Consider the following 9,966-nt stretch of genomic DNA (forward strand, 5'->3'; position numbering starts at 1 on the left):
TGACCTAGTCTACCACACCACAAATCAATGGACTCAGCAATATAAGCAGAATTGAAAGTACTAGCATTATTAGTAATCGCTTGAGCGATGTTCAGTAAAAATAAACCTTTACTGAGGTAACCTTTCCCAACAAAGTCTCTCCCACGAGAAATAACAACTTTATCCGATTCAAAAATAAGTTTAAGACCTGCTTTGTTGAGAAGCGCACCAGAAACTAAGTTTCTACGAATGGAGGGTACGTACAGAATATTGTTCAAGGCTAAGGTTTTTCTAGAAGTTAACTTAAGCAGAACTTTTCTTTTACCTATAACTCTAGCTATATTGGAGTTACCCATGTAGACATACTCGCCCTCAGCAGATTCCTCAAAGTCGTGAAATAACTCCTTGTTAGTATAAAGGTGCCTTGAAGTGCCTGTGCCCAGTATTCGGTCAGTCTTGTTAGCCATCATATTTGCCTCAACGACCACAACAGTAATGACATCACCACCCACAATAAAGTTAGCTTAGACTGGAGCTTTTCCTCCATTCTTTGAGCTTTGTCCTTGTTTCTGGTTGCACTGGAAAGTCCTGTGACCAATTTTGCCACAGAATATAGCAATGTCCTTTCGACTTTTGAATATGGTCCTCTGGCTTATTAAAGCAATTCTATTTCTTCATATGTCATTTCTTCTATTTTTCTTTAAACATGTCTTTCACAAAAGTACTAGAAGATTCCACAAGGTTAGCTTTAGAAGAATTAAGAGAGAGAGATTTCATCTTATCCTTAAGTTGTTCAGCTTCCTCATCTTTGAGACGATTTTCTTCCTTAGCCCTCATGTGACTAATCAGTTCTTGAAGAGTTAAATTTTTCTTCTTGTGTTTCAGTTGATTCCTGTAATCACTCCAGGAAGGTGAAAAATTTTCAAGCAGAACATTACCCTAAAGAATCTCACACATCTCTATGCCTTCATTCAAAACATCAGCAATCAAGTTCTCATACTCGTGAAATTGCTCCATGATTGGCTTATCATCAACCATCTGAAAGTTGATCTACTTTCCAACTACGTACTTCTTTTTCCCCGCATTATCTGCACCAATATATCTTCTCCAAACTGTCCCATATGACTTTAGCAGATTTATAATTTATAAAAAAATCAAAAAGAGGGTTAGTCATATATTAAGCAGATGCCCTCGAACAGTTTTATTATCCTATTCAAATTTCTTCTTAGCAAAATTATCAGCATCAACAATAGTAGTATTAGAACTATCAGCAACAAATTAAAAGAAAATTAAAAGTTTATGGGACCAACGCTTATAAATGTTCCATCTAAAGGCTCAAGCTTTGATAGACTAGGAAGTATTTTGTTTAAAGTGGTAGCCATTAGTCAATATTACATGTAAGAATCACTTTCAAATTGTAAGAAAAATGAGTAGAAGATATTGACTAAGAAGAAGAAAGAAACAAGAGCAATCCATTATAAAATATTGTGTTGTGGCAAGCTACTGCTTTGAAAGTGATTTCGGTCTGACTTAGTGCAAATCGTTAAAACCGGTCGCTCCCCAAGGTTCCACAACACCTCCAAACACGTGCACTCGTGGCTGAAAGTTTGGAACTTGCATAAAACAATTGCCCAGAAAGAAGAGAAGATGAAGGTGTTTTCTCTATCGGATAATTTACAAAGAAGACTACCTTTTATAGGAAAAGTTGTTGGACAGTTACAAATGAAGAAATTAATCTGTAGCTGTTACATAAATTAAAGATGGAGTTGTTACAAAAATTAAACATAGTTGTTATAGAAATTAAAGTATGGAAGTTACAAAGAAATAAATGGAACGTTACAAAATTCAATTCAAAGAGAATGAATTTGGACATATTCTGGTAAGCTCAAAAAATGAAAAAATAATTTTAGCAAAACCAAATTTCTCATGTGCGCTAGGCCACTCTCTTTTACTAGCTCTTTACAAGCCCAACAAAGAGCAATTTAATATAAAGAGGAGAAAAAGACTTTCTACAATTAATGAGTGACACTTTATTTTTTTACAAAAGACAAAAAAGTAAAGAAAAAAAGGGACTACAAAAAAAATCTTTGACTTTGCATTACCAAATATAAATAATACCAACACCATTTATTTTATCAACAATTTTAAGTGTTACATAAGAAGTAGATATTCATAACTTGTCCCTCTCTAAATTTATATGGCCTACATCTCATAATCAAATTAGAAGGTCCTTGGCATGGATAAATGCAATTAAAGTTGTGATAGAATATGAAGAAGAATAAAGATAAGCAGTGCTCCATTAGCTTTTTTATTTTTTTTGGCTCTTATATTTATCTTTGCTTTTCAATTTATTGATCGATATTTATATTAGGGACCGATGAAATCTAGACTCGCACCGAAAAGTCGTATATTGGGAGTAAAATACTTTTTAATATAGACGACATATTTTTAAAGCTCGAACTCAAGATATCTGATTAAACATGAAAAAAAATACTTACCATTCTGCAGCAAGCCTTGTTGGTTACTCCTCCTATTTAGGCTATTTAGTTAGTATTAACCAAGGGGTGATCCATGTTGTCATAAAGAATTATAAGAGTCGTCCAAAATAATTGAAGAGGAGAGCACATCTCGATCAAAGTGTATATTTAATTGAAGTCAAATAATACCAAACTAGAATCTGTACTGTACAGTGAGATCTCTTTATATGAATTCCAAACAATTGTAGGAGGAAAAGGTTGGAGAATTCTAGAATTTTAATATTATTAAGAAAATCAGAGCATATTCCTTTCTTTCCTAATCCACCAAGTGGGATTTTATTTCGTCATTAGATTATTGTAATATAAAATTCAGATCAATTCCATGTGATAACAAATATGTGATTTTTGTTTTCAAAATTTGCAACCATCAAGTTTATGTTTGGCCTATGAAAACTATACAAATATTAGATAATCCTATTCATGAGGATAATATTATTCATTCCAATTTAATAGATCACTTTCGCTTTCTAAACATCAATTAACCTTTTTTTCTCTCTAAAGTAATTCAACATAGACTGATTCATCTAGTAGAAAAATAAAATTATGAAAAGAATTTAATTTCTATGTATTAATAATATTAAAGATGATTTACAGATCATCTAAAAGGTAACTGCATAAATTATTCATAATAAGTGAACATAATTACTTGAAATAAGGTATACAATGTATTCCGGCTAAGGAAATTATACCGATAGTGTAAATTTTTAAACAACGTTTGTATATATAAGTTGATAGAAATCAAATTATGATTTTTTTTTATCAAGATGGGAAATTACACACCAAAATTTGATTTGTATTAGCTGAAATAAATATCATTAACTTAAGGATGTTGTTCAGATATTAGCTGAAATTAATAAATATCATAAAATCTCAAACGTCTATTGCAAATGGTGTTTGTCAAAGGCATTGATTCTCTTTCTTTCATACGTATTATTATAATTAATGCCACACAAAATAAACAATGTCTTTTATACTTTCTCTAATTTGTCACTTTTAAAATCTTAATAATAGCAGCCATGCGCAGACCTTGACTAGTCTTTCATAGGCTTACAAGATTACATAAAGTCTCTTTCTATCTTGTCTTTTTACCAAAAAGCTAACGTCTATTGCAATGGAGGTGTTTGTCAAGGGCATTTGTTCTCTTTCTTTTGTATTCTATACACGTAGTATTATACCCACTTTAATTAATTTTTTGGTCTTTTATTTGTGATCTATAATATTTAATTTTTTAAATATCAAGAAAGAATTAACTTTTTTTCTTTCAAAATTGTCTTTGAAGTAAAGAACATAAATGAACAAATTAATGTTAATATGATCAATTTTATTGTTAAATAATGTTAAAAGGTTGAATTTTTTAATATGTGTAAAAACAGTAAAAAAAAACCAATTAAAGTAGACTGGAGGGAGTAATAAATAAAAAGTCCCTACTTAATGCCACACGAAATAAACAATAATGTCTTTTACTTTCTTTACCTAGTAAGTTGTCACTTGGCAAGTTGGCAGTAGTAATCTTAATAAATAGCAGTCATTAACCGGCATTGACTAATCTTTGAGAGGCACAGTTAAAGCTACATAAAGTCTTTTTGTAACTCTTCTTTCTTTTTTTAATCTCAATGATACTCTCACCTTTTGATAAGAATAAGGGGACATAATAAGTGTACTTAATTGTACAATTAATTAATGGATTATCATTATTGGGCGTTACAATTAGATTGATTATATTTTCCCAAAAGAAAATGATTGAAAAACGACCTAGTTATGGTATGGTTAAGAAACACTCATTTTTCCGTATCTTTGCATAAAATCTGCAACAAATATTCAAAGCCTTTTATCTATAAATGATAAATCTACATAATCAACACATGCGACGACTTAAAGGAAGTAAAAATTGAGTTTATAAAAAAGACATAATTTTCTTTCCTCTTCTTTTTACAAAATCAGAATTCTTTATAATTTCCTATTGGAGTCTAGGCATTAGTATATGGGTGTATTTTTTAATAATATAAGTTAGGGTTCATGTTTATTATTTAGTATATCCAGTAGCTAGTGAGTTAGTAGGTGTAAGCTCTATATCATCACAATCGTTAGCTTAGTTTCATTTTCTGAGCTCTCTTAATGAAAAATATCTGACTTTCTCTTCAGATATTTGCTCCCTAAGCTAAATTTCTTAGTTCCATGGCTAACTTTAACATGGCATCAGAGCCACAGATATTGGTGTTACAGTTGTTTCAGCTTTGATTCGAATTGTTTCATTATTTTATCTTTTTTTTTTCTTTTTGTTTTTGTCGAGAATGCTCAATAATGGAGAATACAAAAATCGATCATACTCATCCGTTGTATGTTCATCCTTCGAATATGCTTGGATTTGTGCTAATTTTAGTGAAACTTTCAGGCTGGGATAACTTTGGTTTGTGGAGTAGATCGATGAGAATTTGTCACGACCCAAAATTTCGTTAAGCCGTGATGACACCTAACCCAACCCGCTAGGTAAGACAATCAATATAAGTTACAATTAAATTGTAATATATATAATAGAAACTACAACCGAATATAATATAACTACCTCAAGGACTGGTAGTACAAGTCATGAGCCACAATGATTAGGACTTACAAAGTCGATATGAAGGATAAATACAATATTTGGTTGAAATATACATAAACAGAATTTAGGTCCTAAACTACCATGAACAAGAGGCAGCTTGAATCTGGAACGCAGGTACGTCTTCAATGCCGGGCTTCGTCTTCCACAGCTACGCAACTCCAAGATTCGCATGCAAGATGCAGAAGTGTAGTATGAGGATAACCGATCTCATGTACTCAGTAAATATCTTGGCTAACTTCGGTAAAGTAGTGAAGAGGTTTTAAGTTAGAGATACTCACTTAATATATACCTGTGTAGATAATAAGCAGAAAAAATAAGGTAAGAAATATGTCGAATAATGGTAGGAATATCAACTGAAAAGCTATGGAGCAAGTTAACAGACATGGAAAATAACACATGACCTCATAACTATTTCTACGCAGGGAATAATAATCATGAAATATGCACAGGGATCATAACCAAACACCACCAACAAATACAGTTACGGCGTGCAACCTGATCCTAATCTTAATTAACACTGTTGTGGTGTGCAACCCGATCCCAGGATCAATAAACACTATTCTGGCATGAATCCGATCCCAATATCAATAAACTCTGTTACGGCTTGCAACCCGATCCAAATATCAATAATATAACATGAAACCGCAACAACAACCAAACACAGACAAAGTTCACATTGTAACACTAAGAAAATAAACACGCGGTATTCAACTAGACAATACAACTCAAACAGAGTAAGAGAGCAATCCAATATCAAAAGCTAGTCTACCGTATAAAATGGCAAGGCTTCCACAATGCATAACACACAACCAATCTAAAAGTCACCCACTCCAGTTAAGCAAAAGAGAGTAGAACATGAAACGGTAAAGATGTTTGTCAAGTAGGAACATGGATCAGATAAAGGCATTTAGTATATGAAATCATATAGCAAGTAGAAGCATGTAGCATGTAAATGCATTTAATAAATGAAAGCATATGGTAAGTAAAATCAATAGTAAGTGAAGATATGTAGTAAGTGAAAGCATGTAGTGAGTGAAGACATGTAGCATGTTAAGGGATTTAACAAGTAAATCACGTGACAATTAGAGGCATAAAATCGGTATAGGCTAATAACAAGTAGCGGCATGAATTCGAAGAGGACATGTAACATAAGTAAATCAAGTAAAATACAGGTATAACAATAACAAACAAGGCAACAACATAGCTATAACAGTAATGGCCCAAAGGAAAAATGCAGAGGTAACTACCAAGGGAACTCAAGCGGAAGGTATCATACTAAACAACAAACATTTTTCAGAAACTAAAATAAAGGGGAATGTAAGTGCTTAACGAATGAGTAATCATAACAGAAATCCAATTTCTTTCCTTTTCCACAGTAATAACAAACAAACTAATTTCATTTCAAACCGCACAGAAATAATACTTATCATGCCAACATCATATTAACCGTACGAAAATACCCACTGTCACAACTCCAATTTCCCACCTTAGGATGTCATGATGACACATAGTCTCTAAGACTAGGTAAGACTAACACATGCTGATATAATAACAGAATTGAACTATTTAATCATTAATCATAAACCATTAAATGACATACATAGCCGCAAGCGCCCAATAGTTATACAATTCCTAAAATCGGTAGTACGGAGTCATAAGCACTACTGAAACATACTAGAATTTCTAAACACAATATTGTTTTGAATTATAATTTAATAGTAGCATAATAAAGTAAGATGGTGACTTCGAGGCCTGCGAACGTCAAGTAGGTATACCTTGAAGTCTCCCGCTGCGCAGAAGCAACTCTCAACAACACGATCAGAATACCTAGATTTGCATAAAATATGCAGAAGCGTCGCATGAGTACACCACAATAGTACCTAGTAAGTATCAAGCTTAACCTCGATAGAGTAGTGACGAGGCCAAGTCAGGATACCTGCTAGACATAGAAACATGTTCAAGATATACATAAACTAACAATGGAAAGAAATTCAATGTAAGACCAACAAGGAAAAGATAATCGATTTAGAACCAACAATGAAATAATTGAAACATAAATGATAAACAAGTAGTAAATGAGTAATAAAGAAACAACATAATCAGAACACCGATGAGATATAAATAAACTCAAGTAAGGAAAAATGGATGACAACTCAAATAATCAAATCGCTCCCATTGCATGAACATACAACAAGAATTACCCCGAGGCACCACACCTCATAAATCACAAGTCATGAACCATAATTTTCAATTCTTACACATATGGCACCTCGTGCCCACAATAATAGTCATCGTCGCACAGTAAAGCCCACGTGCTACCATGTACTTTGCAACCCTGACAAATATCAATTTAGATGAACGAGAGATATATTTAAACACATTAAAACATAATAACAATCTTGAATAAAGTAAGGTGTCAAATAACATAATGAGTTTATTTTAAAAATAATAAAGTAAAATAATATACAATTTATACAAAACAGAGTATCCGATGGGTTTAGTTTAGAAATAAATAAAACTGAGTAAAAGTATCATTTTTAAACAAAGCAAAATATCAGTTAAATTAACAAATTAAATATAAAATTTGTTAAAGAAAAACATGATAACAATTTAAAATAAGGTAAACATATACAGGGAGTACAGTTCCAGCAGAATCTCTAGATATCATAGAGTCAAAGTTACCTATTCTAGAAGAATAACTCGCCGGTGTTTACCAACAGACATGCCACAAAAAAACCTCTAATTCAGACGCAAGACTATGTGTTGAATCCTCCCAAAACCTCTTAGAGTTCATATCCTATTTATATTTCTTGTCTTATGAACGTGTGATAGAGAAATATAGAAATTACTTGCATGCTATTTCAATATGAAAGGCCTTAAACCTTCAGGGAAGAAGTAAAAGATAAAAGGTAGATTGAAGTTATACAAGAGGAGGTTTTGGCCTTAGAAGATAATAACACCTGGGAAGTAGTGAACTTACCAGTTGGGAAGACTGCTATAGGATCCAAATGGTCTGTAAAATTAAGTACAAAACAAATAGGAGGGTTGAAATATTTAATGCTAGGTTGGTTGCTAAAGGATGAAACCTACAGGCAAGGTTAGACTACTATAAAATATTTTCTCTAATGGCAAAGATGGTAATAGTAAAATCTGTTATAGCTTTAGCAGCTTCTGAGGATTGGAGTTTGTATCAAATGGATGTATTCAATACTTTCTTGCATGGAGACTTATATGAGGAGGTTTACATGGACGTGCCTCAAGATTTTCGAGGACAGGGAAAGCATAAGAAGGTTTACAAATTACTTAAGTCCTTATATGGACTCAAACAGACATCAAGGCAGCGGAATCTAAAATTGACTAAAACCTTGGTAAAGACTGACTTTTGCCGAAGTTCTTATGATTACTTCATGTTGATCTATGTGGATGATCTATTATTTATAGGTAGAAACAAAAACCTGATTGATGAAGCCAATGGTATGCTGAATCAAGAATTCAAAGTTTAAAGATTTGGGAGAATTAATATACTTTTTAGGGATTGAAGTGCTGAGATACAAGAAAAGGATTATACTCAATCAGAGAAAATATGCACTTAAATTTATTCCTGAAATGGGATTGAGTGCTGCTAAGACTGCAGTTACACCTCTTGAACTCAACCACAAGCTGACTATACTGGAATATGACAAAGTAGTTGGGGTTGGAGATGATGACCACCTAGTTAATACTATTAGCTCGAAGAAATTGATTGCAAAATTATTGTACGTAATAGTTACAGGGCCCAAAATTATCTATGTTGTTCAAAGCTTGAGCCAATTTATGCAAGCTCCAAAATAATCACATATGGACAAGGCAACAAGAGTGGTAAGATATTTGAATAATGAGTCATGGAATAAGAATTCTGCTGAAAGGAAGTTGCAGATACTTTGACTGCATCTTGCGACTCAAACTAGGCAGCATGTCCAGTCACAAGAAGATATGTTAGTGTCTATATTGTGAAGCTTGGATATTCCTTGATATCCTAGAAGTCCAAGAAGCAACACACAATTTACAATAAGCAGTGTAGAGGTAGAGTACAGGAATATGACCTCGACAGTAGCTGAGATTGTTTGGTTGATTGGCCTTTTCAGTGAACTAGGAGTTGCAATCTAGAAATCTATGACTCTTTGTTGTAATTGCAAGGCAACAATGCTGATTGCTGTCATTCTCATCTTCCATGAAAGAACAAAAGCATATAGAGAACGATTATAACTTCATTAGGGAGAAGATCAAGCATGGGATGTGGGAGAAAAAGTATCTAAATACTAAAGATCAATAAGCCGATTTGCTTACAAAGGAACTGAGTTTTGTGCAACTTTCTATGTTACTTGGCAAGCTAAGAGTGTTGAACATCTATACACCCTTCAACTTGAGGGGGAGTATTGGAATATAAGTGTTAATACATGGGTATATTTATATATAATAGAAGGTAGAGTGTCACAATCCAAATTCCATCATATGCCATAATGGTGCCCAACGCCGCCGTTAGGCAAGCGCCAACAATTAAACAATACGATAATCGGCGGGTCATAATATATTTTATAATAAGTGGTGAAAGGAATAAGCGAATTTCCTTTGTTTTTATAGAAAAGTAATGGTTATTATATTAAATGTTCGAATGTGGTCGAAATATAAATTCTAATATCATAATGGAAATACAACCAAGAACAAAAATCTAAATTTCCAAAATTCGGTGTCACTAGTGCATGAGCATCAACTGGAATATATAATATTACTACAGGAATAGAAAATAGACAAATAACAGTAAATGAATAGAATGGGGACTTCTTGTGCTGCGAATCATAACATAAAGAG

The 9,966-nt window shown here is 32.8% G+C and overlaps 1 long non-coding RNA gene across 1 annotated transcript; it reads right to left on the reverse strand.

Moving 5' to 3' along the window:
* Positions 1 to 5,018: 5,018 nt before the first annotated feature.
* On the reverse strand, positions 5,019 to 9,532 carry LOC104242114 (uncharacterized). The gene is made up of 2 exons (XR_714901.2): positions 6,894 to 9,532; positions 5,019 to 5,407 (listed from the first exon to the last, which is right to left on the reverse strand). It is a non-coding gene; the product is annotated as an uncharacterized lncRNA (long non-coding RNA).
* Between the last annotated feature and the right edge of the window lie 434 nt (positions 9,533 to 9,966).

Source organism: Nicotiana sylvestris, chromosome 4 (assembly GCF_000393655.2).
Source record: "Nicotiana sylvestris chromosome 4, ASM39365v2, whole genome shotgun sequence".
Classification (NCBI taxonomy): domain Eukaryota; kingdom Viridiplantae; phylum Streptophyta; class Magnoliopsida; order Solanales; family Solanaceae; genus Nicotiana; species Nicotiana sylvestris.